The sequence below is a fragment of the Trichechus manatus genome, unplaced genomic scaffold (assembly GCF_000243295.1).
Source record: "Trichechus manatus latirostris isolate Lorelei unplaced genomic scaffold, TriManLat1.0 scaffold00009, whole genome shotgun sequence".
Taxonomy (NCBI): Eukaryota; Metazoa; Chordata; class Mammalia; order Sirenia; family Trichechidae; genus Trichechus; species Trichechus manatus.
Window position 1 is genome coordinate 1,096,465 of NW_004443945.1, and position 23,327 is coordinate 1,119,791.

General features: G+C 41.9%; 1 protein-coding gene across 8 annotated transcripts in view; it reads right to left on the reverse strand.

Annotated features, from left to right (window-relative positions):
- NTRK3 (neurotrophic receptor tyrosine kinase 3) overlaps window positions 1–23,327 on the reverse strand; it is a 469,571-nt gene that overhangs the window by 128,591 nt on the left and 317,653 nt on the right. The gene's annotated exons all lie outside the window — the stretch shown is intronic.

Here is a 23,327-nt window from a genome sequence, read left to right on the forward strand (position 1 = left end):
AAAATCTCCTCTAGAGGCTGGGCAATATCCATGGGCCTTGGAAGGCTCCATGTCAGATCCATTAGAGGCAGGGGCCAAGCCTGCCTTAGCCTCTGCCAAGGTCCCTGAAGCTGCCTCCATGAACATGAGCCTTTTCTCATATGAGCTGGGATCTGAAGTTTGTTTTCTCTGGAACTCATTCCCAGGTGGAGCCTTTCCAAGACTCTAAATGCCGAAGCCTGATAGCGTATGAGGCACCGCTCCAAGCTCCTTCATCCGTCCCCCTCTACCTCAGAATATTTACTGGGGGGAGGGAAGGGGACGCCCGGACCACAGAGTTCACTGGGAAGGGGGCAGAGGGTGGAGGCAAGGCCAAAGATAGGTAAATACTCCCCAAAAGAAGGCCTTGTCCACCAGTATCCCACTGACCCCATGGCTAACCTTTTCCTCCATCTGTCCAACAGCTTCCCCCCAAAGTCGTTCGGCACAAAGTTACTTGTAGGTCCTGTGTAATTCACAACAGAGCCTAGTTTTCAGGGACTGTCTAGGTATATGTTTCCTGAGAAGCAAGCCAGAGACTCTGGGATAATTTTGGGAAGGGAGGAGGGTAGCGAAGGAAGAGGCAAAGAGGGAGGGGGCGTTGAGCACCCACAGGATTGGGGAAGCAGCTTTGGAGTCAATCTCCTTGAGCCAAGAACAGGTTAAATCCTCAAGGGTGAGTCTTTGAATATTCACCGCAGCAAGAAAGGAGCCAGTTTTCTATGGCCTTGCAACACAAAAAGAGGCCTGGACTTCCAAGCCTGTTTTTCTGACAATCTCTCGAATCCTAAGCATCACTCCCTCGCTGGGTTTCAGCCCAACCCCACTCCCACATGCTGGGCTTGGGATTTCAGAGCCATCAACTTTCCAGCACCTTACAGGGGGAAGAACTTCCCTGCATCTTCTGCTTACACAACTCTACATTTGACTTTGAATTCTCAAAGATGTCTTTTTCTGCCCCTGCTTCTCCTTTTGTTACCTGACATGATAACGTTATTTCCTAACTCCATAAAGTAATGTATGTTACAGCCCTGATAAAAGGCCCAGTACCAAATGGAGTTGGTTATTTTCAAACATTTTTCTTCAAAGGTCTTCATCTGTCATCTTCAAGTTGCTACATCACAGTAACACTTAGTACTGACATAGCACTAAAAAGCACTTTATACTCAAGAGTGGTTGAAATACACAGGGTCTTGGCGCTGAGGTCACGGGGTGGCTTAGGAATAGGGAACCCAAGGTACAGAGCGATTTAGAGAATGAGTGCAGGAGGGGGCAACAGGATAGTGTCAGGCAAGGGAAGCCTGCTCTGCACCCCACCCGACTGAGGGTGGCACTCTCACCACAGCCTCCCCCACCTTTCCCCAAGGGGCAAGAAGAGGTGAAATGCTTTTGAACCATGCTGTGAGCAAGCATGGGGTGAAGAAGGGAGCCCGAAGCAGTGCCCAGCTATAACCATCCTACCATCGAATGCATCACAGATCACCCTGGAATCCAAAGATTTACATAGGTTAGTGACGGTGAAAACAGAGGCCGTGTATTCAGTCTTCAGTGTGGTAGGCACTGCCTACAGTTAGTTCATTATTCTCCAATACCCTTAACCAGTAAACTAGCTGTTGTGGAGTCAATTCCGAATCACAGCAACCCCTTGTGTGTCAGAGTAGAACTGTGCTCCATAGGGTTTTCGATAGCTGATTTTTTTAAAGTAGATCACCAGGCCTGTCTTCCAAGACACCTTGGGTTGATTTGAACCACCAACCTTTTGGTTTGCAGCTGAGCACTTAACCATTTGCGCCAGCCAGGGACTACCCGACACCCTTAGAAGGTTGATAGCATTAACTCTGTTTTACCTGTGGGAAACTGAGGCTCAATAATATGAACTAACAGCCTCAACTTCAAGCAGCTACTTTGTGGCAGAGTCTGCATTTGAATCCAGCTCTTCATGACTCCAAAGTCCTTGTAATCAACTACTTTGCAATATGGCTTCCAACTGTTGAAACACCAACATCCAGGAAAAAGAACCTAAACTGGAGGTTAAGGCAGCAGTGATGGGGACAGCCACCAGGGAAGCAGGGCTATAATCTGGGGCCCTTCCACAAACCCCAGATGAAGAGCTAGAGTTTTCTTTCATCACTAACAGCTTTCCTAGCTTGGGAGACAGGCATCCCCATGCCCTGGCCCTCTCCTCTGCAGCAAGACCCCACTCTAACCCCTTCCTAGGCTGCTTCATGTTCTACCTTCTTTCTCTAGCCTTGTAACACCCACTTCGCTCACAATAACACTCTGCATGTATTCCAAGAAAGGAATCCCAAACTCTTTCTGGACATTTTCCCCTTCATTTTGATGGTACCTCTGGGAACTCAGCTGGGGAAGGATGAAAAACAAACCTCCTGAACTAGATAGTTAAGAGTTTAGAGAGAAGAACAACTATTTAGAACACAGTCACACCCATGGCAAGGATGTAGACTACCTGAGAACACCCCCTGGCATCCAGAGGCACTCTCTCCCCACCACCCTGCCCCCAGGCCATGGTAGCAATAAAAGAGAGTGGATAAAAGGAGTGCACCATGGGGAAGGAAAGCTCCTTGCTGTGTTTCTGCCTGTGTGACAGCCCTCCAAGGTCATGGTAGGAGGGTCCCCAAGGGTTCCTGGGGATCCCTGGGATGCAGTTGTGACTGCTTTGCTCTATACCTTTGCCTCCTGAGGTGGCCTTTGCTTGGTTCAATTTAAGTTCTTTCTTCTCTTGCCATCAGATTCAATAGAAGGCTGGTGGCATTGGCACGGACGGGTGAGTCCCAAATGCTAGGCTTGCTGGCCATGAATTTTGTTGTTGTTAGTTGCCACTGAGTTGATTCCAACTCATGGCAACCCCATGTGTGCAGAGCAGAACTGCTCTGTACAGTTTTCAAGGCTGTGACCTTTTGCAAGCAGATTGGCAGGCCTGTCTTCAGAGGCACCTGTGGGTGGGTCTGAGCCGCCAATGTTTCAGCTAGTAGTCGAGCACTACCCAGGGACTCCTGGCCACAAACTAGCTTGCTTAAAACTCTTAGATCTTTCCCTCTATGATTCTGAGGCTGCAGACTTAACCCATAGGCCATCCATGGCCCACAGATGTTTCTTTTTTTTTAGCACAAATGGTATTTTTTTTTAATGTTTCACATAGTGCCTACATTTAAAATTTAGGAGATTTCCCATTTAAAATATCCCATCTCTAGCTTCCCTTGAAAAATCTAAGAGTTCTGGAAATGCTAGGCCAACATTTTTGCACAGTGATACTCAGCTAGAGCAGAGTGGTGGCCACTTGATTTAGACAAGGCATGTGGAACTTCCAGACTAAAATGGACTAGGAAGAAAGACCTGGTGACCTACTTTTGAAAATCAGCCAATGAAAAAAAAGCCTATTGATCACACTGGTCCCATCTACAACAGATCATGGGGTTGGCACAGGACTGTTCTGTTGTGCTTGGGGTCACCATGAGTCGGGGCCATCTTGACAGCAGTTAACAACAATACTCTCCAGTTTGCCACGTTCCTCACCATTCCCTATTACTTCCACCTGGCCTCTTCACTGATCTATAATACCGGCACAGTTTGTCTTGTCATTTAAGCTAAAAATTCTACAATAAACTAATAGCCAGCACTAGGCTTACAGGCTTAGGGTAAAGACCAGAGAACGGCATCTCAGTAAGCCTCACTGACTGCCTCTATAATGGACATGGCTAACAATCATAAAGAAGTGGCTGGAAACCTGTACATCGAGGGGCAAACCTACCTCAAGAAGAGAAGACAGTCAGGAACTGAACTATATAGTTAACGGGGCCTGTTTTCAGAAATCAGGTTCCCAGCAAGAAAACGTACTGGAGATCACTCACGACGCTGCTGCTGGGAGACAAGGTGACTCTCATCTCATCCTCTGGCTGTGCCTTCCATGTTGCCTGACACATATAAGGCACTTGACAAAAGGTTACTGAATGTCAGCTGGAAAGACTTTTTAATATAGCTGTTAGATTTCATGGGGCATGATCTGACCCCAAGTATTCCCATATCCTTATAATAACAAACATCTTACAAAATTTCTATGTGACACTGAAATGTACTCAGCACTGAAATGTCCCCATTGTCTACTTCGTGGCTAAGAGTATTAAACTGAGCGCATGGCACCAACATGCGTGCAGAGCAGCTCTTCCTGCAAAGGCGCCTTGATACTGCCGGGAGATGACTGATGAGGAGGGTCTGGTGCCTTTGCCAGCTTGGCCAAGTCTGGTTCCAGCTGTGTGCAGATGTTATGATGAAGGGGGTTGAGGCTGCATGGACCCCAAATATGATTTTAGCTCATGGAATCATGTCCAAGGGGAAGTCACAGCAAGAGAGAGTCCATGCCCCTGTGAGATGAAAGGGCACAGACCACTGAGATCTCAGACAAAAGCAAAAGGAGTCCCTGCAGGCATCGTGAAGGCCCTCACAAATCAAAAGGAGGAGGTGGTGCAAACGGGTAATATGCTTGGCTACCAACCAAAAGGTTGGATGTTTGAATTCACCTCTGAAGAAAGGCCTGATGATCTTCTTCTAAAAGGTCATAGTCATTGAGAAAACCCTATGACGCACATTTCTAACATGACACACATGGGGTCGACTCCATGACTACTGTTTTGTTTTTTGTTTTTGTTTTTTTGGTGCCAGGGACTTCGCCCTTGACATCACTAAGACTGCCCAATGATAAGCTGATCTTGGCTTAACGAAGTGTCATGGTAATCCCAGAGAAACTGAATTCCGTTCCACTCTGCGACTTCGATGAAATGACTTCTTAGAATAAAAATATGCCATAAGCCAGTGAATAAAATCAGTAATACAGCAAAACCTCTTTACCATTCTCAAAATTCACTATATAAAGGACAATTTGTAATACATGAACGTCTCCTCTCTTGTTAATTGAGAGGAGAGAGAGTACCGGGTATTAATAACCTTTCCCTATCTTCATCCTTCTTCTTGTCCTTCAAAATATGTCTTTATATTCATCATGGCTTTTTTTTTCCTTTCTTGGTGTTTTCTTACTCTTTTTAAATTTTTGAAATATCTGAAATATCAGAAAAGCATACAGAATATAAAAACGTATGTGCTCAGCATTGACAATGTATAATATTTTGTCTTTTCAAAATTTTAAAAGCTATAGTACATTATAGCCATGACTGAGAACCCATGGGAGCCCACCCATGACCTGTTCCTCTCCTTCCCCTCACCACAGGAAACTGCTGCCCTGAAATAGATGATTATCATTCAAGGCATCTTTTAACCATTTTTCTACATATGCAAATTACTGCATTTTTATAAGCAAATTAGAGCAATGTTTTGCATAATTTTGGACTTTAAATAAAAAGGAACGTTTTCTAGATTCATCCATGTTGATACACGCAGCTCTCACTCATTCATTTTAATTGATGCCATCCACTGTGTGAATATACTACAAATTATTTGCCTGTTCTACCAACTGACACTTATTTCCATTTTTCGTTACTCCAAAAAAAAGTTGTAATAAATATTATTATATAAGTCTTTTTATGCACACGTGGGAGAGTTTCTCTAGAGCGGTGGTTGGCAAACTTTTCTTGTAAAGGGCTCAACAGTAAATATTGCAGGCTTTCCAGACCATAAGGTCTCTGTCCCAACTACTCAGTTCTGCCGTTGTAGTCTGAAAGTAGCCATAGGCAATACATAAATTAATGGGGCTGTGTGCCAATAAAACTTTATTTACAAAAACAGGCAGGGGCCAAATCTGGCCCTTGGCCTGGGGGCCGTAGTGTGCTAACCCCACCTCTGGAGCCTTGCTACTCAGAATGTGGGCATGTAAATCAGAAACACCAGCAACAGCAGCTTCGAGTTTGATAGAAATGGAGACCCTCCGACTCCACTGAATCAACATCTGCATTTTAGCAAGATCCGCAGGTGATTCCTTTGCACAAAAATGTTTGAGAGGCACGGCTTTAGAGGGTATTCCTATAATTTAGCGTATATAAATCCTCATCTTTACTTTATTGCTAAATGTTTCTCCACAGTGATGGCTGTTGTTAGCTACTGTAGAGTCGGCCCCTGGAATCATGGCAACCCCATGGCCCAAAGGAACAAAACACTGCCTGATCCTGCACCATCCCCATATTCACGTAGCTGATTTTCAGGAGTGGATCGCCAGTCCTTTTTCTTTCTAGTTCCTCTTAGTCTGGACTATAATAAATAATGTAAAGGTTTTTGCTGAAACCTGTTCACCATCACAACAACACTCAAGCCGCCATTGACAAATAGGTGATGCCTGCACATGAGGGCACTGGCCAGGAATCAAGCCTAGGTCTCGCCATGGAGGGTGAGAATTCTACCACCGAACCACCACTGCCCCCAAAGTGATGGTACCAACTCATATTTCTGTAATCACTAAATGGATTAACTTTATTCTCATATCCGAAATTCTCAAATACGTTGTTGTAGTTTTAAGATACCTTTCCCTGTTTACTACTGAGGTTGCATACCATCTCATATTTACTGGTTATTGGGGTTTTCTGTCCTGTGAACTGTTTATTCATATCTTTCTCATTTTCTTCATATAATAAGTTGTTGGTCTGTTCCTTTTATTTGTGGGAGTTTGTTATTTATTCTGCATGCTAATTCTTCATCAGGCACATGCATTGCAATCATGTCTTTTCAGTCAGTGGTTTGTCTTTTAATTTTGTATGTAGTTTCTTATAAAGATTTATTTTTAAATTAATATAATTAAATGCATTAATCTTTCCCTTTATGTTATTTATTGTCTCTATCTTAAGAAATCCTTCCCTCCTCAAAGTCAAATGATATTCTCATTTCTTTTCAAAGTACTACATTTAATAAATTTCCTTTACAGAAGAATTCCAAATAATTTAGGTAGAGACTCTCAACCTCGGGGAGAAGGAGCTTAACTCCCCACCCCTTGAGTGTTCACTGTGCTTATTGGCCAGCTCCCAAAAAGTAAAGCACAGGCAGCTCCCCCACCCAGGGTTTTGAACGTCAGACTTACATACAACCCATAGTTACAAACTAACCCCCAGTTACGAACCAATCCCCATAAAGTCTATTATATTAAAAATTTGAGGTACATACAATGGTTAGTAACAACAAACAGTATTATTATTGTTACAGTATTACTTGGGAGAAAGAATGTGGCAGTCTGCTTCTGTAAAAATTACACCTTTGGAAACCCTATGGGGCAGTTCTACTCTGTCTTATAGGGTTGCTATGGGTCAGAATCAACTCAACGGCAGTGGGTTTGGTTTTGGGTTGGAAGTGTTTCTTTAATGTTTTATACCCATAGAAAGGTACACTATATACTAAGACAAACATCTGACTCACCGACGTTAGATATGAACCTTACCTGTTTCAACTTACATACTAATTTGACTTAAAGACAGATTTAGGAATGAAACTTGTTCATAATCTGGGGACTGCCTGTATGGAAACAAGGGAAAATGTAATTTTACAGTGCAGAAAGTCTCCCTGGGTGGTGTAAATGGTTGTGCGTTGGACTCCGAACTGAAAGGTTGGTGGTTCAAACCCATCCACACGCACCTCGGAAATAAGGTTTGGCGGTCTGCTTCTGAAAGGTACAGCCTTGGAAACCCTACGGAGTGTGACTCTACTCTGCACACAAGGGGTCGTCATGAGTCAGAATTGACTCAATGGTAACTAACAACAAGAACAACAACACAGTGGAGACATCTGGCCAACATCATCTGGGCCAGGCGATCAGGGTTAACATCCTCAGTGATAAGTTATATGATAAGCATATACTCTTAATATGATGAGATGAGATAGCATTTCACCTCCATGGTCTTCCTTCCAGTATCTCATGACCCCAGTTTTCAAACTGAGGGACATTCTTCATAAAACCTGACCAGTGCTCCTCAAAACTATCAAGGTCATCAAGGACAATGAAAGTCTGAGAAACTGTCACAGCCTTGAGGAGGCTACAGAGACATGATGACTAAATCAAAATAAAGAGTTAATAGTAATGTACCAATTTTGGTTTTTTAGATATGGCCAGTGTACCATGGCGATACAAGATATTAACAATAAGGGAAACTAGGTGGGGGTGTATGAGATTCTCTATACTATTCTTGCAACTTTTGTGTAAATCTAAAACTATTCTAAAATAAAAAACTTATTTAAAACAAAAAGTTCTACTTTTAAATTTTACTCAGAATTTATAGTTTATTTTGTGACTGGTATAAGATATGTTCCTCATATGGGTATCCAATTTTTTCACACTGTTTATTAAATAGTCTATCTTTTTGACACAGATTTACAATAGCATGTCAAACACACACATCTATCTGTCTGTCTGCCTGTCTGTCCACTGTCTATCTATCTATCCACATAGATACACATGTTTTCTGGGTATGTGTGTGTTGTTGTTGTTCTTTTAATTATTATATTTTAGCCCATTTGTCTCCCATGTAAGTATACCATATTATGTTAATTACTATAATTGTTTAAAAGTCTTTTTGCTGCTAGGGCAAGTCTTCTCCATCTTTTTCTTTTTTTAAATGCACCTTGTATATTTTTGGTGTTTCATAATTATCCTCTCATTATAGGATAAGCTTATCAAGTAAGTGCCTTGAAAAACTCTGTTGGATTTTTATTGCAGTTATATTTAATTTATAGATTTGGGAAACAACATCTTTATTATATTGGTTCTTCTTATCCACGAAGAAGGTATATTCTCCATTTATTCAGTTCTTTTTTCATGCTGTTCATAATGTTTTCTATTTTTCCATAAGATTTTGCACATCCTTTGTTAGGTTTATACTTTTTATGGTATATTTTATTTTGTTTCATTTCATTTTTGCTATTGTCAATGTGACTTATTTTCAGTTAACTTTCCTAACAGGATTTAGGATATACATTGATTTTTGTTTACTGTACTTTTATAAGAAATTTTTCTGAACTCTCTAATTAGTTCAAATAGTTTCTTTATAAATATTCTTTGATGTTCTATGTAAAGTGAGCACATCATCTATGATAAGGACAGTTTTATCTTTGTCTTTCCAACTCTTGTATTTATTTTCTTGTCTCGTTGCATTGGCTAGCATCTCTAGAACATCATTGAATAAAAGTCATGATAACAAGCCTCCTTATCAGGTTATTTTCATAATTTTTGTTTGTAGTTTATTTTGAGCTGGAACATTTTTTTCTTCTGTCCCCCACTCCTTTTTCATTTTGTATTTTGTGCTTACTCACCACTGTTTAGTATTTTTGTTGCTGTTGTTGTTCTTACTGTTGCCTCCACCCAGCCTCTTGGAACTTCAATCCTGAACCAAATCCTATAATGATAGTTTAGGGCCTCTACAGGTAACACTGGAGATACAGCAGAACAGTCACGAAGCTAGTTACATGAATTACTTCAATTCCTGGTCCCAGGGTTGCATCTTTATCCCCTACTTCCTTAAGCTCAGAGATTCCTATCAGGTGTACTCCCAGAGAAGAGTTGGCAATATTTTTTTTTTCAGACTCTTTTCATGAGTGTGGGAGCCTGACTCCCATCCATGGCTTCAAGCGGTGAGTCTAGCTCTGATCCCCTGACAATCTGGAGCACAAATAGTTCTGCAAATTCCTTTGGAGCTAAATTCTTGTCCTTACTCTTTGCCTCCAGACTTGGACCCCAGCATGAGCTTTGCTGATCACCTTTTATTTCTGTACCATTTTTGGTCCACTGGGTTATTTATCTGGTTTTTAAGCCCAGCTATGTCTTTTTATATTTTTTCTGTCATTGCTATATGTTTGGAGCAGAGGGAGTGCACTAAAGCATGAACTTACTGCACTATCTTGACCAGAAGGCAATTATTTTTCTTTCTTTTTATATTAGAGAAAAAATCTACTTTCCTTGTTTCAAAAGCTAGCTATTTAACTGGTGCCCTCAATCCTATCTCCAACTTCCTCCTTCATTTAATTCCTGTCTCTCTAGCACCTCCCATCTCTCTCCTCGTTTATCCCCCTTTCTGAAGAAATCCACATACGGTCACCTCTATCTTTTGGTGCACACATACCAAAAACCATGTATCCTCACACACAGTCTGTTACCTAGCAAGTGGTTGAGCAATGACCTTCACTTTACCATACCATGTACTATCATCCCAATTCTTTAGTTCCTTTAGATACCAAATATTTGCATGATTTGAATGCATTCCTAAACTCCACAATCTCACAGATCACTCATGCTTATCTTCCTAATTCAAGCTTTATTCCTTCCACGGAAACCACCCTCTTGAAGGCCACCAGTGGCTCCCCATGACCAGATTTTCTCCATTTCTCTTTGCCTTGATTATTATTCCAGAGAGTGTGATACCATGACCACATCACACCTCCATGACAGGCATAAGAATGTGCTACCATGGCCATCTTCCTACCTTTCTGCATCCCTTCTTTCTGTTGGCTTCTCCTCCTTCACCTGTCCCTGTGGTGCTTTCTCAGGGATCAGTCCTCTCATGCTTGGGTACTCAAAGTTCTCAGACAAGCAGCAGCAGATCACATGGGTGTCTGCTAGAAATGCAGACTCTCAGGCTCCACCCTAAATCTAGTGAACCAAAATCTGCATTTTAACAGAATCTTCAGGCAATTCCTATGTACATCAAAGTGTGGGAAGAGTTGCTTCAGCCATCTTCTCTTCTGTCTCTGCATTTCCTTGCACACTCCATCCTTAATGACCACCTCCAAGGGCTGACTCCTACCCCTTTATCTCTAGCCACAAACTTTCTCCCAGATTTCGCTCTCGCCATTCCAACTGCCTACGTAGCATTTCCATTACTGTGCATCATCATCATAAACTCATTATGTCAAAAACCCATCTCAAACAATTTCTCTTCCTGGTAATGACTTTCAAGTTACTGTCCTTCTTATAATTACCCAGGCACAAATTCCTGGAGTCATCCTCATTTCTTGCCAATACCTTCCTAGTTCCCCATATCAAATCAAACTGTATATTTCAATTACTTGTTTTGCAATTTTCCATATACACATCCTTTTCCTAACATCCCCAGTTCAGGAATGTATGGCAGAAAGACCTGGAGACGGACAGACAGGGGTTTTAAATTCCTGTTCTACCACCTGCTAAATTGTATGTGACCTTAAAACCTTAAGTAAATCTCTGAGTCTCAATTTTCCCTTCTGTGAAACAGGTATATTATCTCACAGGTGCTATTGTGAGAAAAAAGCACTCAGGTCAGTGTTTGGCACATGGCACACATTAGTTGCTTAACAAAGGTTGGCTTATACTTCCTCACCACCCACCCCTATTTTAGGGCCACTGTTTGGGTGCTTTTTAACATATTCACATGCTTCTAGTCCCTAAGCTAACCCATCTGACACACAATTGTCTAATATGTCACTAAAATATCATTTTTCACCAATCCACCACCCAGCTCAGGAGCCATCAGTGACCTGAAAGGGCCACTGCATCATGCCCAGATGGCTTAGGTTGCCATCTTGGTCTTGCCACAGACTGTGCGCAGCCAACCACTCCGGCCCCCACTCCTCCCCTATCCACACCCTCTGGTTCAGACAAATTCTAAGCTGACCACAATTTACATGTTTTAGCTTCACCCTTACTTCTGTGGTATTCCACTCTCCTTATTGTTTATCTTCTAGCTTATTTTTCCCATCCAGTTCCCATTAATCCTTCAGTAACTAGCTCAAATCTCACTGTCTGTATAAGTCACTTGGCAATTAATTATGGATTTCCACGTGATATTGCTTCTCCTGCTATCTGGAGCCGTTTTAAAAATAAATACTACTAAGAATGTTTCATGAAATTATTTCTAATATCTCAATAAGATCAATAAGGAAAAAAACAACAACCTAACAACCGATATCTATAAGCCTTTACCATGTGCCCAAGCGATGTGCTAGGGCTGTGCATGGGCTTCCTCACTGAACCTTTACAACATCCCTTGAGGTGAGAACTGTTATGGTACCTAGTTTGTGGATGAGGAAACTGAGGGACAGAGATGCTCAGCAATATGTCCCAGTTGCTCTGCTAATAAGATGTGGAGCCAGGGTTTGAATCTAGGCTTTCTCATTCTACACCCAGTGCTCTTAAAAAACAAAACAAAACAAAAACAGTTGCTGTGAAGTCGATTCCAACTCATGGCAACCCCATGTGTGTCAAAGTAGAATTGTGCTCCATAGGGTTTTCAATGACTGATTTTTCAGAATTAGATCACCAGGACTTTCTTTTGAGGTGCCTCTGGGTGGACTCGAACCTCCAACCTTTTGGTAGCAGCTAAGTGCATTAACCAATGACACCACCCAGAGACTCCTTTCTTAGCTTATCTAGTAATAATTCTGCAAATACCTGAGTACTGACCTTGAATGAGTATGGCCATGTTCCAATCAACATTATTTATGGATGCTGAAATTTGGATTTTGTCATGGATTGAACAGTGTCCCCCAAAAATGTGTGTCAACTTGGCTAGGCCATGATTCCCAGGATTGCGTACTTGTCCACCATTTTGTCATCTCATGTGATTTTCCTGTGTGTTGTAAATCCTACCTCTATGATGTTAATGAAGCAGGATTAGAGGCACTTACATTAATGAGACAGGACTCAATCTACAAGATTAGGTTGTGTCTTAAACCAATCTCTTTTGAGATATAAAAGAGGGAAGTGAGCAGAGAGACAAGGGGACCTCATACCACCAAGAAACAAGAGCCAGAAGAATAGCCTGTCCTTTGGACCCAGGGTCCCTGCACTGAGAAGCTCCTCTACTGGGGAAGATTGATGCCAAGGACCTTCCCTCTGAGCCAACAGAGAGAAAGCTTTCCCCTGGAGTTATCACCCTGAATTTGGACTTGTAGACTCCTAGACTGTGAAAGAATAAATTTTTCTTTGTTAAAGCCAACCACTTGTGGTATTTCTGTTATAGCAGCACTAGATAACGAAGAATTTTCACATGTTACAAAATATAATTCTTCTTTTGATTTTTTCAACCATTTAAAAATGTAAAAACCATTCTTAGCTCACAAGCTGTACAAAAACATGCAGTGGGCTGGGATGCACTCCACCGGCTCTAGTTTGCAGATCCCTGGGTTGACAGGTGACTGTAGCAGACTGGACAGGTGGTAAATTAGGGCTGGGACCACAGAAGGAGACCCAAGAGGACAGAGGACAGAAAAGTGCAAAGGCAGAGTGTAAGCAAATCAGAGGTTAGCATATCATTAAATCTGGGAGGTGAAAGAGGGGTCTGGGTGGCCCGAAGGTGAGCAGTGGTAGGACTGTTAGCAACATTAGGGGGCTCCAGAAAAGGAAAAGGTGTGGGAAGGTAAGTAATGCGTTCAACACAAACCCAGGGCACACCTGAAACCCTTAAAGGAAGTGTGGCAAGATTTGGAATAGGGATTAGGAGCCTTATGCCCTTGACTTTATTTCATCAGACCTGACGTAAGACACTCGTTGTTAAGCGATGCTCTGTAAGCCAGGCATCTCAGGGTACAGAATAATCCCCAGCACCAAATACTGCTGTCTATTCCATTTAGAGTAGAGTCACTTTAGACTTCATAAGATCAGTGGAAGAACTGAGACTAATGTTAGGTCAGTTTATTTAAGAAACTTTTTTTTTTTTTTTTGGTGGATGAACTCTTTTGGGACTTCCCTGTGGCTATTATCCCCCTAAACCCTGGTGGTGCGATGATTAAGTACTTGTCTGCCAACTGAAAGGTGAGTGGTTCCAACCCACCAGTGGCTCTGTGGGAGAAAAGACCTGGTGATCTATTCCCGTAAAGATCTCAGCCTAGGAAACCCTATAGGGCAGTTCTACTGTGTCCTATAGAGTCGCTATGAGTCAGAATCGACCTGATGGCCTATAAGAATAGCAATTATCCCCGTGGGAGCACTTGCTGCCTTAGGAGGCAGGAGTTACAATTCCTAGGATCTGGACAATAACATCTTAGTCAACTCATTCAATGCCTCAGTGCCCCGTTTCCTCTTCCGTAATATGAGGATTAGAGTACTTCTACTGATAGAAGAGTAATGTATAATTGTTGTGATTTTTTTTTTTTTTTTTTTCTTAACAGAAAGAGGCAGCATGGTAAAGGGAAATGAGCAAATCCTAAATTTCACTCTTGGCTCTGCGACTGACCAGTTACGAATCATGCACAAGTAATGACAATTCTCTAACCTCAGTCTTCTCATCTGTAAAATGGGAATAATACTACTCTCCTTGGAGGCCTGAGGGATTACAGATACTTTATTTTACGCAAATAATGTGCACCTTCTGTTTGTGTGCCAACCTTGCCCTTCCCCTACAAGGTATTTTCATTAAGTGTGTTATGCTAACTTTTCTTTACAGCAATACGTAAAAAAATTGGCATAGCAGCACTTGTGAAAATACCTTGCCGGGGTGGGGGAGGGCAGAGTTGGCACACAAACATAGAAGGTGCACGTTATTTGACTAAAAATATGGTTGTGTATGTGGAGTGCAGAGCTCCTGGGTGGTGGGAACGGTCAAGCACTCGGGTGCTAACTGAAAGGTTGGATGTTTGAACCCACCCAAAGGCACATTAGAAGAAAGTCCTGGCAATCTATTTCCAAAAAAGTAGCCATTAAAAACCCTGTGGAGCACAATTCTGCTCTTACATACGGGGGGTTGCCATGAGTCAGAGTTGACTGAACAGTACTGGTAACTGGTTGTAAGAATGCTGTGGCTGCCTGCTGTGGCTGTGTGAGCCTTGGCTGGGAGCAACGGGGCCAAGAAAGCCTTGGCTGCATGAGTCGCGAGTCTGTGTGAATGTGGGAGCCATGGCCGTGTTGGTTGTGGATGCTACACAGCAGCTGTGCGTGCCATGGCTACAGGAGCCATGGCGGCCAACAAGCCATACGAGACTCTTAGCAGTGAGTTTTTAAAAACTATATGAGTGCATGTTCTAATGATTTTTTTTTTACTCCACATAAACTCACTGCCAACAACCTGTTATTATACTATTAAGGGGTTTAATCACTTTTAATCAAGTCTTTTTGAGATGACCAGAAACAGTAACTAAAGAATCTTCAATAGTCATTCTGCCAACCAAGAGCAATATAGATTCCATTGGAGCAATCTCCTGTGCTGCAATCGTGCTAATTAAGGGCCCCCAGAAGAGTCAAGATAAAAATGTCAAATGAGATTTGTTCTGGACTTCAATGATTTACGGTCTCACGTGATCAAGTTCCAAGAAGCCTGGGAAGAAAAGCCTGTGTTGAGGGGGTTGGGGAGGTGGTGCTGGCTGCAAAAGCTGAACAGCAAGGCTCCCAGAAGTAGGGTGTTATGACGTACCGGGGTGGGGGGCGGGGGAAGAAGGCAATTCCATCAGTCCCAAAGTCTCCTCATTTTCAGGCTCTGCCTAAGTCTCCCCAGGGTATAACAAAGCTCCCATGGATGCTTTTGAAATCTTCTCTCCTCCACCCACCCATCCACTTCTTGAACTGGGTTTGAGGCATGAAGGCACTGGCTTGCCTCAAAGGATATTTAACCCAACACCCCTAAGAGATGCACCACTGAATCTACTGTGAGGATGCTGTGAGGATAATGCTGCATCCCACACTCTGCCCTTCATGAGGTCCTATGGGAGAAGCTTCTATCATGTCGCCTCACTTGGAAAAGTTATGCTTCCTCTGAACAGACACTTGTAACCTCTGATGTTTCCCTCTGTGCTTTGGCCTCTAGGATGCCAAGAGCCAAATCTGCAGGCTTCCTCTAGCAACAGACACTGAATAGCCTAATCTTGTCACTAGCTTTCATTTATTTCCTTACAGTTATTCTCCCTATTTCCAGTTATCATCTTCTCTGTAATTCACTTTGTCGCATTGCCTTGTATATTTCTGCAAACTGCCTCAAACACTTTTTGCAATGAGATCTGACATCACTGAATAAATAACAGGTAGATGTCTTCCATCCCTTGTATATTGAACCATGTTGGTATTTTCCTGCAGGGAGGTGGGATATGTTGGGCCCCATCACACAAGCAGTTGTGGGTAGGGGCGTGATGAGGGGATGAGGGCATCGCTAAACTGGGAGAGTTCACCTCCTAGACTACATCCCTGAGGTTTGGGATAGACTGGTGGGATTCTGGACTCAGGTGAGGAGGATGGAACTAGGACAGACAACTGAGGCTTTCTGGAGAATACAAATGACCCTTATCACAGAGAGAGAGAGAGAGAGAGAGAGAGAGATTTTTATATTGCATTATAATATCATTCCATAGAACTAGGTACATGTCTACTTACCTTCTGTGAGACACTACCTATAAGTATTGATTGAAATGCTGGTTTTATCAACTCCTGACATACTAACTGGGGGATCTTAAGAGTGCAGATCTCAGATTCCAGGTGTTAATGATGGTGATCTTCAAGTCATGTGTGGGGCATATATGCTTTCTGTTGCTCCCCGTGGGGGTAAGCCAGGAGCACTGAACGGAAATCACAGGATCCCAGCATAGGTAAGGGCTAACAATCAGTGGGTATATACAAGTATGTTCATGTTGTTAAAATGTTGAAATACTTCCCTGTCAATGGGTAAATAGCCCCTGCCTTGAGTACCCAGCTCTCAACACTTCACAGCTAGCCTCCAGACCCTCCTCTGGGAACAATCCAGCAACAAGGGCCCCTACTAGGTCTGATGCAGGCATTTACTTCAATAAGTCTATGCCCGTACAGCACCAGTTTTGTTTTGTTTTTAAGAATTATTTTTATTGAGTATAATTCACATATCATAAAATCCACCTTTTTAAAGTGTACGATTCAGTGGTTTTTAGTATATTCACAAAATTGTACAACTATCACCACTGTCTAATTCCAGGACATTTTCATCACCCCAACAAGAAACTCATACCCATTAGCAGTCACTCCCTACCCTCTCACTCCCCCAGGTCCTGGCAACCACTAATCTACTTTGCATCTCTGTAGATTTGCATAGTCTGGCATTTCATATAAATGGCATCATATAACATGCAGCCTTTTGTATCTGATTATTTCATATAGCATAATATTTTTAAGATTCATCCATGTAGCATGAATGATTCCTTTTTATGGCTGAATAATATTCCATTGTATAGATTGTTGTTGTCAGGTTCCATTGAGACAGTTCTGACTCTTAGTGACCCTGTGTACAACAGAATGAAACACTGTCCAGTCCTGTGCCATCCTCACAAATGTTGTTATGCTTGAGCCCATTGTTGCAGGCATTATGTCAGTCCATCTCCTTGAGGGTCCTCCTCTTTTTCAATGACCCTGTACTTTATCAAGCATGATGTCCTTCTCCAGGGACTGATCCCTCCTGATAACATGTCCAAAGTATTTGAGACGTGGTCTCACCATCCTTGCTTCTAAGGAGCATTCTGGTTGTACTTCTTCCAAGACAGATTTGGTTCATTCTTTTGGCAGTTCATGGTATATCCAATATTCTTCACCAACACCACAATTCTAAAGCATCAATTCTTCTTCAGTCTTCCTTATTCATTGTCCAGCTTTCACATGCATATGAGGCAATTGAAAACACCATGGCTTGCTTAGGCGCACCTTAGTCTTCAAGGTGACATCTTTGCTTTTTGACACTTTAAAAGGTCTTTTGCAGCAGATTTGCCCAATGCAATGCGTCTTTTGATTTCTTGACTGCTGCTTCCATGGGTGTCAGTTGTGGATTCAAGTAAAATGAAATTCTTGACAACTTCAATCTTTTCTCCATTTATCATAATGTTGCTATTGTATGGATACTTCACTTTAATTATTCCTTCATCAGCTGATCGACATTTGGATTATTTCCACTTTTTAGCTATTATGAATAACACTGCTATGAACATTCATGTAAAAGCCTTTGTTTGAATATATGTTTCAATTCTCTTGAATATATACTTAGGAGTGAAATTGCTAGGTCAGATGGTAACTCTGTGTTTAATTTTTTGAGGAACTGCCACACTGTTTTCCAAAGAAACTGCATCGTTTTACATTCCCATCATCAACAGTGTTCCAATTTTCCACATCCTTGACAATACTTGTTATTGTCTAACTTCTTATTACAGCCATCTTAGTGGGTGTGAAATGGTAGCTCATTGTCGGTTTGATCTGTATTTTCCTAACGACAAATGATGTTGAACATCTTTTCATGTGCTAATTGGTCATTTGTATATCTCCTTTGGAGAAATATCTATTCAGATCCTTACCCATTTACTAATGGGGTAAGTTGACTTTTCATTAATGAGTTGTGTTTTTTATATGCTCTAGATATTAGTCCCGTCTCAGATACGTGGTTTGCAAATATTTTCTCCTTTTTTTTCACTTTCTTGATAGTTTCCTTTGAAGCACAAATATTTTTCATTTTGATGAAGTCCAACTTATCTATTTTTTTCTTTTGTTGCTTATATTTTGGTGTTATGTCTAAGAAATCACTGCCCAATCCAAGGTCATGAAGATTTACACCCATGTTTTCTTCTAAGAGTTTTACAGTTTTAACTCTTACATTTAGGTTTTTAGTTCATTTTAAGTTAATGTTTGTATCTGGTATAAGACTGGAGTTCATTCTTTTGTATATGGGTATCTATTGTCTCAGCACTATTTGTTGAAAAGACTGTTGTTTGTCCTTTGGATTGTCTTGATACCCTTGTTAAAAATCAGTTGACCATAAATGCAAGGGTTTATTTCTGGACTGTAAAGTCTATTCTGTTGGTCTGTATGTCTATCCTTGTGCTAATACCACAATCAAGATTACTGTAGTTTTGTATTAAGTTTTGAAACTGGGAAGTGTGAGTACTCCAACTTTCTCCCTTTTTTTCAAGATTTTTCAGCTATTCTGGGTCCCTGCATTTCCACGTAAAGTTTAGCATCAGTTTGTCAATTTCTGTAAAAAAGGCAGCTTGCATTTTGATAAGGATTCGGTTGAATATGTAGATCAATTTGAGGAGTACTGACATTTTAATAATATTAAGTCTTCCAATTTAAAAACATGTACCAGTTGTTAAATGAAAATAATATTTGATAAAAAATAACATTTTAAAAAAGTATCAATATTTATGCATTGATATGATAACGGTCCATATAAGGTTGTGAGCTGCCCATCACTGGAAGTATTCAGAGAAGACTGATCATTTTGGTTAGATGTACTGTAGAAGAGGTTTCCTCTCTATGAAGGACACTGTTCTTTCAACGTGAAAATCTAGGTATTGAGCTGTTATGCATTTTCTCCACTCCTCACACTATAAAGCACTCAGGATCACACAGGAGAAGTTATCGCCATAAAATCCCAAAGGACAGTCATAAGTTCAGTCAAGGATGGATAATGGCAGACCTTGTTCAAGACATTTCCACCAGCTACCTGACCCTGGCCTCAAGAAAATGTGGAATCTGTTCATAGTATTTACATCCCCCAGCCCTTCTCCCTGAAAATTGAGGTTGTTGGAAACTAGGAGAACAGAGGGCTCCTATCTCACTCAGTGTCCTCACTGAACACCAAAGTAGGAACCGCCATTCAGGCAATGTTTGAACTCTCTGCTTTAATACTCAGCATAGGTTTTTGATCCTGCAGTAGCAAAGCAATAAACAAATAGGTGTATAATTTCACTGTTAACCTCACCTTGAAATGGAAAAAATAGTTTTAAAAGACTAAGACCCAATAGGAAACCTGCGAGGCTAGGGGGAAAGAAAATTACCAGAAGCCCAGGGAAAACAAAACTCCTGTGAATCAAAGTGCCCAGGTCCTTAAAGACCAATAGAAAATAAAAACAGGCATGGCTAACCAGGTGAATTTCAGCCTATCACAACAAGTGAGGTATATTTAAAAAAAAAAAAAAAAAAAAGTCTCCCTAAGGGAGGAGGAAAGGAAGGAAACCTGGGGAATTTGGCAAGCAATCCCAAACCAGACATTCAATGAGCCTCAGATGCTCAAGTGGCATTTTGTAAAACCCTCCAAGGACAGAAAGAAGAGGATTTTAGATCTATCAAAGGCAACACACGCCAGTACATGAATCCTCCTTATTGTTGTTAGCTATCTCCCGACTCATGGTGACCCCATGTACTAAGGAACAAAACTTTGCCCAGTCCTGCCCTATCCCCATGATCCACTGCAGATCGAACCATTGTGATCCACAGTTTCCACTAATTTTTTGAAAGTAGATCCTCAGGCCTTTCTTCCTAGTCCCTCTTAGTCTAGAAGCTCCACTGAAACCTGTTCAGCATCGCAGCAACACGCAAGCCTCTACTGACAGAGGAATGGTGGCTGCTCATGAGGTGCACTGGCCATGAATCAGAGCTGGGTCTCCAGTGTGGAAGCTGGGAATTTCTGCCACTGAACCACTATTGACTCCTGTGAATCCTTACTTCCACCCAATAATCACAGATTAAAAGGTGTACTTAGGATCACAGATTAAAAGGAGTGAGTGAAATTAAATCAATAAATTATTAGACTCATTCTTTAATGAAGAAATCAAATGCTAGTTACTCCCTTGTCTTATGAAGCAAACAGGTATGAGGCATAAACAGAATATTCTGGATCTAACTGACAACTCAGATGGAGATAAATTGGGAGACTAGAAGCTGCCCACTTCTGAGTTTTAAAGCAATGTTATGAACTTGTAGGCCTGTTGGCTAAAATATCTGTGTGCCTTCAACAGAAGGCCAAGGCCCCAAAGGTGAACCGTAGGCCAGTGTGCTTCAGAGTTCACTAGAGAAAAATCGTAGCTGAAATGTCCTGAGGGCTTACCATGTACCAAACACTGTTCTGAGTACCTGCCAGGTTTTGCTTCCTTTAAATCACATAACAACCCCATGAAGCTGGTACCGTATTGACCTGATTTTACTGAGGAGGCACAGAGAGGTTAAGCAACTTGCCCAATGTTACACAGTTACTAAGAGGCGGAGCTGAGATTTAAACCCCAGTGGGATGTCTCTAGCAGTCACACACTTAACTACTACAGTAATCTACTCCTCCAAGAAACAAGAAGACTGTGGAACAAATTTCCAACCAGGGAATCACTCATCCTTTAAGCCAATATAACATATGGGGGAATAAATACTTTCTCCATAAAAAAAGTCAAACTTGATGAAAATCCTTGAAGGAGTAAATAGACATGAGGGTGTGGGAAACCAACTGCTATAATATATTTGGATCTTTTCTTTTATTTCTTGCACTAAGATTCCACCCCAATGGCTATTTTAAAAATGGAAGTCACCATGGTAATTGAGAAGATGTAGCATCATGGATGGGAGGCTGGTCAAAGGGTCTCTTGGAAATCCTTCCCCGATCAAGAGCAGAACCTCTTGCTTCAGGGTCACACACCCATAAGGAAAGAGAGACAGGGCAGCAAGTAGCTTTCCTAAGGTTTGGCTTTCTTGTGGTCCTTAGGTTTGCTATGCTTCTGACTTGAGTTGGTCTCTGGACGTTATCCATCTTGGCTCTCAACATCAGTGCCATCCTCCACCCTAGTCTGATACGCTATACTTCATCCATGATAAGTTCCCTCACTCTTCACCTGCTCCCTCCATCTGCAACCCACCCTCCTGGCATCCTTGGTCTACAAGAGAGACAACACCAGGGTATCTATGATTTTCACATGATCAAAAGCTCTTCTAGGTAATATAATGCTAAGACAAAAGGCATTAAGTACAGGAAGATCCCAAGAGACTGTTTTTGTGTGTGCTTCAGGGGACGAGCAGGGGTGGCACAGAAAATGGGCAGATGAACTTTCATGTGCGAAAAACCAAGGGGAGTGTGTTCCATCAATGGAAAGTCCAAACCATACAGCCTAGAAAAGAGATGACAGATTGAAAAGTATTCCTTGAGGGTACAGTCTCAATACGCGCTATTTTGACCAAAAAATACCAGCATACTGCCAAGCATTATCAAAACACTATTAGAAAAAGAACACACTGTCCTACCCTTCTGTAAATTCAGGCACATTTGTATGCAGTACTGCCTTTCACAGGGCAAGAAAAATATGAAAGAGCTAGGGAAGGCTGAGGAAAGAGGGAGCATTTAAAATAATTTGGCAGGTGTGGGGAGAGTGTGAGAGGGCAAGCTTAAAAGTTCTATGCAGCTCGGCCTGGAAATACAAGATGACTGTGAACAGGATCAGAGTATGTAGAACCAGGGAAAGGGGTGGCTACAGTGACAATGATCTCACCACCATAAACCTTCCTTTGATCTGTGCCAGTGTAAGGAATGGAAGAAATGTATCAAGGCACTGGAGTACTCCACGTGCTAAATGGCACACCCTTGAATCCTTCCAATATCTACCAATATGGGCCTTTTTTTTTTTTGCTTTACAGATGAGAAAAATGAGGCCCAAGGAAGTTAAGTAATTTGTGCAAATATGCAAACAATTAAGGTGCTTGGCTGCTAACTGAAATGCTGGAGGTTCAAGTCCACCCAGAGGTACCTAAGAAGGAAGGCTTGGCAATTTATTTTTCAAAAAATCAGCCATTGAAAACCCTATGGAACACAGTTCTACACTGACACACACGGGATTGCCACGAGTGGGAACTGACTTAACATACGACAGGAGAGCTGTGATTTAAACCTCCATTTGCATAACCCCAAAGGTTTTCAACGGCATCATGCTCCTTCTATTCACCTAGCACTCCGTGCTCACTGCGATCCATCCCTGTGTGGCACTCACATGGGTCTTCCCTGATTGAAGCTCTGGATACACACCGGCATTACCAGTACAGGTCACCATGCTTCCCTGTGGAGGAAGGCACCTTATGAGGTGGGCCTCCAGGTAAGTCAAGACTTCTGACAGTTCCAGAGATGTCCAAGCTATAACGTCACCACCTAGGATGCATGCACTAAGACAAAAGTCATGTGGGGAGAGACTTCCCCTGTCAGTTGCCCCAAATAGCCATAATGATTCCTTTACTGGGTCCAGAAATGGGTCTGACCCTAAAGAAACAATATTATGAATGGAATTCCGTTCCTCCTAAAATATATGAACCCTAACCCCTATACTTGTGGATGTCATCTAATCTAAGGTAATCAACTTCCATAATGCAATCTAATGTAACATGATCGATTGGTTTAGGTCATACCAGTGTAGGCTGGATCCTTGTGGTGCAGTGAATTACTTAATATGGCCCTTCTAGACATGCATGGTCTTGTGACTCCCACAAAATGACTAGGTTGAACTATGCAAATAAAGGATTTGTGGCCCACCAAGGGGATTGGACAGCTGCTAACAATGGAAATAAGGTGCATGGAACCTTGCAGGAGCGGGACCATGCAAATAAGGTATATGGAACCCTAATAAGGAAATTGGTCAGTTTTGCCACTCTGCTAGGCTTAAAG